This window comes from Neophocaena asiaeorientalis, unplaced genomic scaffold (genome assembly GCF_003031525.2).
Source record: "Neophocaena asiaeorientalis asiaeorientalis breed wild unplaced genomic scaffold, Neophocaena_asiaeorientalis_V1.1 scaffold87, whole genome shotgun sequence".
Lineage (NCBI taxonomy): Eukaryota > Metazoa > Chordata > Mammalia > Artiodactyla > Phocoenidae > Neophocaena > Neophocaena asiaeorientalis.
Window position 1 is genome coordinate 4,889,490 of NW_020175432.1, and position 8,479 is coordinate 4,897,968.

Here is an 8,479-nt window from a genome sequence, read left to right on the forward strand (position 1 = left end):
TTTTTTTTTTTTTTTTTTTTTTTTTTTGGCCGCACCTCACGGCATGCGGGATCTTAGTTCCCCAGTGGAAGTGCGGAGTCTTAACCACTGGACCCCCGGGGAAGTCCCTCAGGTTCTTTCTATATTCTTTCTTTGAACCACTTGGCTTTGACTCTGATTTTCTGTCTTGGCCCCTCCCTCTCTTTTTGTTATAATTTTGTGTTTTTGTCATTCTTTTGCTCGTGGGTTCACTGCCTTCTTCCCTCCTTCCCTTAAATTCCTGCTTGTCTCAGGAATGTCCCTCAAGTGGCCTCCAGAGCCTTTGCCTCCCCTTTCTCATCCCAAGTTGGCATTAGCACCCAGAGGACTCTGTCCCTTCACAAATAATTAGACCAAGGGCAAGTGTATTTAGGGGTTGGGGGGAAGGTGACGCCTGGCCCTGGGAGGTAGGGACACTATTAATAGTCCTAAGAGCAGCTGGGGTGGGGGCAGTTGTCTGGCCAGGCCTGGCCTGGACGGCTCTAAGGGCCAGAAATGGCAGCACTGGAAATAGAGTGGACAGGGGTAGGGGAGCAGCTCTGCAGGCCCCTTATCTGGATATGCCCTCTCTGCCGGGTCCCTGTCTTGTCTTGGTTTGTGGAGTGTGGAGGGCATTCTCCACTATCAGTTTCTATCCATCAGGTTGGGAGGGAACAGAACCTTCAGGGCCTGGGGGCCACTTTTCTGGGCCCCACCATCACATGACTTGTGGCCCCAGGCCTTCTTGGAAATGTTGGCTCCAGCTGCCGGCTGAGTCGTGGCACTAGCCTGTGTTGCCAGGAGAGTCACGCAGCCGCTTGTGTGGCAGTACCTGTGCTCCTGGTGCCCTCAGCTCTCTGCGTGCCTGGCGCTGAGCTAGGATGGGCAGGGCCTTGTGCTCAGCACCCTCAGAATCCAGGGGCACGAGCCTCTCTCCCCTCTCCTGTTAGCTTGCCCATCTTCAGGCCTTTCCTTTCCCTGCCTCTCCCCTACTGTTTCCAACATCGTGACTGTCCTGAGACCATTTACTGTGGCTGCTGAATTTGGGGAGGGAGGGATGCACCTGTAGAAGGCGTTCTGTTTTGCCTTTTATTTCCAGAGAAACCTCTCTGCCCCTCTTTGCTGATGGTAATGGGCCAGGTCTTGAGGGAACCCCTCTGCTCGCTGGTGGTGGTCTCTGGGGTGAGACACCAAAAACTATCATCTAGGGTGTACGTGATGTATCATAAAGACTATGAACTCCTATGGGAGGGGAGCTGAGGGTTAGCCGCAGCTTCCCCACTGAGGTGGCATTTGAGCTGAGCCCAGAAGGAGGGGTGGAGTTTTAGCTGAGGAGGGTGAAGGGAATTGGTGATCCCAGTGGAAGGACAGCTGACGTTTATGGAAGCCCTACTATGAGCTGGGCCCTGGACTAAGCACCGTATCCCTGTTTTTTCATTTATTCCTCGCCCAGGAACCCTAGGGTGCAGGCGGTATCTCCATTTTACAGACGAGGAAACAGTTCAGAACTTGGCCAAAGTCACTGGGCCGGTAGGTTCTAGAGCATGGATGTGAACTCAGGGTAGCCCCTTTCCACTGTTGCTGGCTGCCCACCTCCTCCCTCCCCTTGCCCTTGGTGTGCCCCCTTTCCCCTCTGTGCCAGGGCCCTTAGTGGGCACAGGGTCCAAACGAAGTGTACCTCCCTGGGTGGGCCAAGGGCAGGCTCAGGGTGGAGGCAGAGTCAGGCCTGGAGCCAAGGGCACCTGCCTCCCTTTGTCTCACCACAGGTCCCTCCCTTTGCATTAGTGGCTGTCTCACGTTCATTCCCTCGCTGGTGTGAATTCTGCTCTGACGGGACCTCCTAGCCCCCGGGCAACTCTGGAACGTCCAGGATGGTGTTACTGCCCGGCCCTGGGTCTGCCCGTTCAGTCTGCAGACAGCCACGGAGCACTGATATCTGAGGTGCTGGGGACAGTGTTGGGTCCCCTGCAAAGGGCAGACCCAGGAGGAGCCTGCAGGCCCACCTGCAACTCCTAGTGCTGCTGTAGGTGGGGCTCTCGTTCGTTAACTATTGGGCTGGGCTTGGAGAGGCAGCTGACGGGCTGATGGGCCTGGCCTCTTTCCCTCCATCAACCTGCTGGGTGCTTTGCTCTGCACCGGGGTATGTCCCTCCTCTCTCCTTTGCTGGCCATTATCTGTCATGCCTGGGGGATGAGCACCTGGGCACCAAGTTCCCCCAGGCTTCAGTGCCCAGGCCCCATCTCTAGTTCTCCCTGGCCTGGGGGCAGTGCTAACAAAGGTTCTTCTGGCAGGTGCAGGGCAGAGGACACTGAGCAGCTCACACCAGGGAGCGGGCTGGGGGGCTTGGAGCTGCTTGCCCGAGCCCAGCCTTCAGATCCTGTTCTGCTCGTCCTTTGGGCACCAGATAAGCCCATGGACTTGCCTTCTCTTCCCATCCCACAGCTTCACTGCCAGGCCATGAGCCCTGCTGTAGCCAGACTTGGCCCTTGCTCCCCAGGGGACCCCAGATAGCCACCATGGAGGCAGGGTGTGTGGAGGTGGAAAAGGCAGTACGGTCGGAGTCAGGGACCAAGAGTGGAATGTCCCATCTTGAGGCGGCTGCCCCTGGCCTGCCAGATCCCCGTGGCCTGATCTGCTGTCCCCATCCCCCACCCCACCCCCAATGGCCTTCCTTGAACCTAGGCCCCAGGGACAGCCAGAGCAGATCTAGACCACGTGTGTGTCGAGGTTGTAACTTGGTGTCTTTCTCTTCCCTGTCACTCATCTCCTCTTCCCCCCATCAGGGACTCAAGTCAAGGGCTTGAGCCCCTTTGCATCCATGAGGGGAGGGGAAATGAGAGAAGAGAGGAGGGTGATGGGGGGGGAGTGACATGTCTCCCCGCCTTGCCCCTGCCCACACCCCACCCACAGCTTCAGAGCTGTGCTTCCTGGTCAGGCTTCTGTCTCCAGCCATGTGGGGGTCTAGGGATGACAGAGGAGGGATAAACCTCAGGATGGCCCCATGTCCTGTGCGCATACATGCTGGCTCATGGAGGTGGTGTAGAGAGTGGAGGGAAGGAGGGGAAGATCTAGAAGCCCCCTGGGCCTGGTCCAGGCCAAGCCCAGCCCCCTTCTGTCCTCTGGCTGCCCTGCATTCTCAAGAACTTCCTCGGTCTTGAGTCTCCTGTTTGCAGAGACAGGGAGAACCCCTCTGTGACCCGTTCCCCTAGCCCCCCATCCGTCTGCCGCTCCCCTCCTCAGGGTGTCTCAGATTCTCGGACTTGGGTTTCAAGAGGCACAATAGTTACATTCTCCAGCTCTGATTGCTGCAGGCCAGGCCTTTGGCTCCCCTTGAGATTGGGTTTCTCATGCCCTGGATGCTCCTGAATTGCAGAGAAGGTGTGTGTGGGGGGCGGAGGGGGGGCATACCACACTGAGTAGGGCAAGGGATCAGCTCCCGAATTGGCCATTCAGAGTATGGCACCCCCAGAACAGAGCACACCCTCACCTGCTTCTCGAACTTCAGACTTGGGGAGGGCCAGGGGAGGGGAAAGGCAGGCACACCCCAAGGGCTGGTCTCCCCAGCCCTCAAAGGCCAATGGTCTGAACAGAGCTGAAGGGGGTTCCTCTTAGCGTTGAGCATGCTAACCACAGCTCTGGACACACCATCTCACTCCATCCCTGCTGGGCAGTATGAAGTGGCTGGTGGCATCTCTAAGTGTGTGTATGTGCGTGTCTGGATGCATAGCAAGTGTTCGCCCTAGTGCACACACGTGCCTGGGTACGCACGTGTGGGTGTGGTTGAGCTGGGCCTGCGCGCCCCTCTCAGCCCCCGAAAAACGCACTCAATCTTTGATGTGCGTGGGGGCAGCCAGCCGGTGAATTACATGTGGCCCCTTTCTCAGAGAGAATTTGTTTCGGGTAGGAGACGAGGGAGAGCATTTGCTGCAGTGAGCAGGAATTCCTCCCTCACCTAGTAGGAGCCATAAATATCTCCCTGTCTATGGCTGGAAATATATATATATTAAAAACATGCTGTCAGTTGGGGTTTATGTGCGATTCTGGGCTCCTTCTGGCTGCTGGAGCTTCCCCTCTAGAGCTCTGATGAAGAGGCAGAGCCCTCTCGGAAACACACGCACATGTGCACACACGTGCGTGTGCGCGCGCGCGCACACACACACACACACACACACACACTTGTGCAAACAGGCAGGATTGGGAGAGGAAAGGGGGCCCAAGAGAGGGAAAGTGAAGGAGAAGGAAGGACAGAGAGAGGGGCATGGAGCCAAGACAGAGCGAAATGAGACCAGAAATAGGATTCCAGAGGGAAAGGCGAAGAGCTGGATGAAGTAGGGGGGCTTCGAGAACTGAGAAGAGGTAGAGAATGAGTAGAGCCGGTGGAGGGGTGAGAAAAACAGTATTTCGGGGGCTTTTTGGCTGTTCCAGGAGAGATGGAGGAACCCTGAGGAAGAGAGGGTCCCACGCTGCCATCCTTTGGCTGAGCCTGGCCCAGGTCTGGGTGCTGCACAAGGCCTCCGGTCCACGAGCGTTGACCCGGGGTCGGGGGATGACTGATGACGTGTGCGGGGATGAGTGGAGAGCGGCCCTGGACCCGTGAGCCAAATCCCATTTCAGAGCCTTGCTCTGCGGAGCCTGCTTGGGCCCACACCTAGAACGAGTCCAGATTTGTCACCTGCCCCTGGACGGTCCTCCCTTCTGGAAGCCTCTGCAGTGGTCTGAGCCCTGAGGCACCACTGGCAGGCGAGGCCTCTGCCTCGGAGGTGTGGATTGCACGAGTAGCCCCAGTCCTGAGAGGAAAACAGCAGAGCGTGCTCTCATGTATGACACGAGCCAGCCTGAACACACCCCTTCCACCCTGGCAGCATCAAGGACGAGTTGTGGCTTCCAAAATTCTCTTCATCCCCAGACCTGGACCAGGCAAGGGCCTGATGCCTGCACGCCCAGGCATCCATCATCAGACAAAGTGGCTGGACTTGGTTTTGAGGAGGCTGCATCTGATGGGCTGAGTGGAAGGAAGCTTAGAGCATGGAAGGCACTCTCTGGTTCTGAGCACCAGGACGCAGGAAGATGTTGTCTCAGGACTGGAGGGAGGTAGCGGTGCCTTTGGTCCCTCTGTCCCATCTCCAGTCTCTCCAGAAGGGGAAGGCAGCCTTGGTCCCTGGAGAGGGGTGCAGGCGTGGGGGTTGGGGTTTAGTCAGGGTGGCCCTGAACTGGGGGTGTGTGGTCAGGGTCCCTACTGCTCTGGTAACTAGGCTGGAGAGAAAGCCAAGGCTGGAAAAGTTGCCAGGGGACATGGCCCTAGAAGGCTGGGGAATCAGAGCGACAGCCTCAGAGGCGTGGGCTGGGCGGGAGAGGATAAAAATGGAGTCGGGCACCTGCCCGCCTTGTGCCAGCCAACACTTTCCCTGCCCCTCCACTGGCCCACAGGCCACCAGCTGGCCCATTGTCCCCAGTGAGAAATCAGACACTGGAGGGGGGCTCCCATGTGGCAGGAGCTCACTCATGCAAGGCCGCCTGGTAGGGACTGCCAGGGGAGAGCCACCCGTGCTGGGTCGGGCAAGGCGAGAAGGGGGGTGGCAGAGAGAGGATCCCTCACTGCACAGCAGTCAGGGCTCCTCCTGTGCCGTTGGCAGGGGGCAGTGCGTGGGGCCTGCGAACAGGAGATAAAGAGTTCAGGCAGAGGGTTTTCTCTCACTAACCGTGGATTTGTGTGTTTGTTCAGCTGGTGGCTCTGATAAGCCCCATTCTGCTAGATAAAAGCCAAGCAGCCATGAGGCGGGGCCTGGGGAGGGGTGTCATAAAGGGGCCTGCCTGTTTCTGTCCCAAGGCCTGGAGTTATCCCCTCCCTTCCCTAGGGAGTCCAGACAGGGAAAGGAGTCAGGCGCTGGGGTGTCTTGCTCCCTGATGTGCCAGCCTGGGGTGCAACTCCGGATCCCCAGGGGCTGTCCAGAGCAGGCCCTGACCTGAGGGCACAACTCCCCAAAGGGCACATCATTTAAGAAAGCTGGCCAGGCTGGCTCCCGCCTCTGAGTGGGGAGGGCATCTCCTTGCTCTCCCCAGGGGCCTGCCCACCACAGTCCTCGTGGCCTCTCTGGGCCCTGCAGCCACTGACTGGGCCCCTGCCAGCCCCCTTCCCCTGTCTGCCCAAGGTGTGCCCCCAAGCTAACTGGGTGGACAAGGGCCTGCCCCCATCATGCCCCCTGACTGTCCTGAGGACCCCGTCACCTTGTCGGGGCAGGGGTTTACTTGGTACACTGTTTGAGGGCCCTGGGCCTGGGGATGGCCCGTGGGGGCCTCAGCCACGTTGAGTGGGCCCTAGCCTCGGCCCTCCCTGCCCATTCCACTTGGCACTGGCCAGGAGGGTGAAGGGGGTGCCGCCTGAGCAGGATGGTGGGGCCCTGGCCACAGCTGCCCCTGCCGCAGGGCTGGCTCTTCTGCCTCTGAGCCCGGGTCCAGATTTCTAGTGTCTCTGCCTTTTGTCCTGGAGCTGAGCTGAGCGTGCCGGGGGCCGGCGGTGGTGGCATTGCGGGGATGCTGGCTGGGGCCGCCAGCCGTAAGATGGCTGCCAAGGGCTAAAATGGCTGCCAGCAGCGCCCGGAGCACCGCCTGGAGGCGCGTGGCAGCGGGCCTCGCCTGCGCTGGATCCTCACTCCTGCTTTCTCCCTTACGTGGAGATAATAGTAATAGCAGCAGTAATGTTTCAGGGCAGTGTCCTGGTTTAGAAGGATTTCCTGTCTGTCGCGCTCTCCTGGAGCCCCATTTGTCTCTGCCTCTGTCGCTGGCCCACCTCCATCTCTTTGTCGGGTTCTCTCGTCTTTCTGTCCCTGGGCTGGGTGTGCGCATGCGTGCGGCTTTCTGTCTCCACCTGGCCATTTTGGAAGAGCTGGGACCAGTCTCATTGAGTAGCCTCCTCCATTTCCTCCTACTCCACTGTCTCTGGCCTGGAGGGCTCCGTGGGGACTGAGTTGGTCCTGGGACAGGTGGGGTCGGTAGCAGGGACCCCTCGGCAGCAAAGCCTTGACTGTGTGCCCCTCGCTGGGCTCCACATGCAGGTGTTACAGCTGTGCTCTTCCTGAGGTATGAATCTGGGAAAGGACGGCCCTGCGAGACATCAGGCTCAGGGCCCTGGTCCAAGGAGGCCCTAAGGTGGGCTGCCTACTGCCTCAGCCCCTTCCTTGCCTGCTCCCTCCTGGACCGGCTGGGGCTTGAATCAGACCCAGAGAGTCAGGAATGAGCTGAGGTGAGAGAACAAGAAAACTCACATCCACAGAGAGGTTGTCCTCCCAGGAGCGTGGAAGGAAGTCCTGTGGACCCTCTCCAGAGCAGAGTGCCACTAGCAGAGAAGTGGCCTGAGGTGGGATTCGCCATCCCTAAACACACCACAGGGGTGAGTGCACAGGGAGGTGTGGAAGGACACACCCCAAACACAAGGGGGTGAGGGGCCCTGTTAGCACTTATAAAGCTCCATTTTCTTGATTTGTGACTAGATTTATTATTATTTTTCTTTTAGAATTAAAAAAAAAAAAGTGGGCTTCCCTGGTGGCGCAGTGGTTGAGAGTCCGCCTGCAATGCAGGGGACACAGGTTCGTGCCCCGGTCCGGAAAGGTCCCACGTGCCGCGGAGCGGCTGGGCCCGTGAGCCATGGCCGCTGAGCCCGCACGTCCGGAGCCTGTGCTCCGCAACGGGAGAGGCCACAACAGTGAGAGGCCCGCGTACCGAAAAAAAAAATAATAATAATAAAAAAAGTGAAACCATTCTGGGGGCAGCCTGTTTTTTTTCCACCTGCCCCAGTGAGGCAGGAGGCTAGGAACTTGGTCGAGCCGCAGTAGGTCCTGGGCTCTGAAAAGGCTACTATTCTGCCCGCCAGCCCCAGCACCCAGGGCTCTTCCTTCCTTCCCAAGCGGATGCAGGGTCCCCCCACCCCTATCTCTTGGGCCTATGTCACTCTTCAGGAACCTCCTTGCTGGTCACTCCCCAACGTGAGCAGCTCAACTGTGAGGCCTGTATAGGATGGACACCCTGGTGAGCCGGCTGATTGTGAGGTGGTGGGCGAGGGTGGTGGAGGCAGGGTTACTCCAAAGAGTCGGGCAAAGCCCTGGCCAGTACCAGGGCCCGGTTTTCTGAGGCCACCCCATGTGGTCCCCGTGTGAGAAGATGATTCTTTACCCAATGCCCGCCTTTCCCCTGCCCCACAACCTGCCCTGGCCCCCCTCTGCCACCCTCTCACCAGCTGTCGTGCCCAGGCAAGCATTCTGGAGGTCCCCGTTGTGCCCCTGGTACACAAAGCTTTGAGGACCTGGGGGGCAGGGGCGGGGGGCTTTCCCAAGCTCAGCAAAATATTCACACACACACTCCACCCTGCCCCCAGCCCTCTGTGAGCTCCCACCGCACAATGGGCCCTTGTCTCGGGGCTCCCTCCGAGCAGCTGTGGCACTGGGGCATGAGACAGCCCAGACAGGCTGGCACAGAGCAGGCGACAGCG

At 58.9% G+C, this 8,479-nt stretch overlaps 1 protein-coding gene across 3 annotated transcripts in view; it reads left to right on the forward strand.

Annotated features, from left to right (window-relative positions):
- NFIX (nuclear factor I X) overlaps positions 1–8,479 on the forward strand; it is a 66,684-nt gene that overhangs the window by 37,094 nt on the left and 21,111 nt on the right. The gene's annotated exons all lie outside the window — the stretch shown is intronic.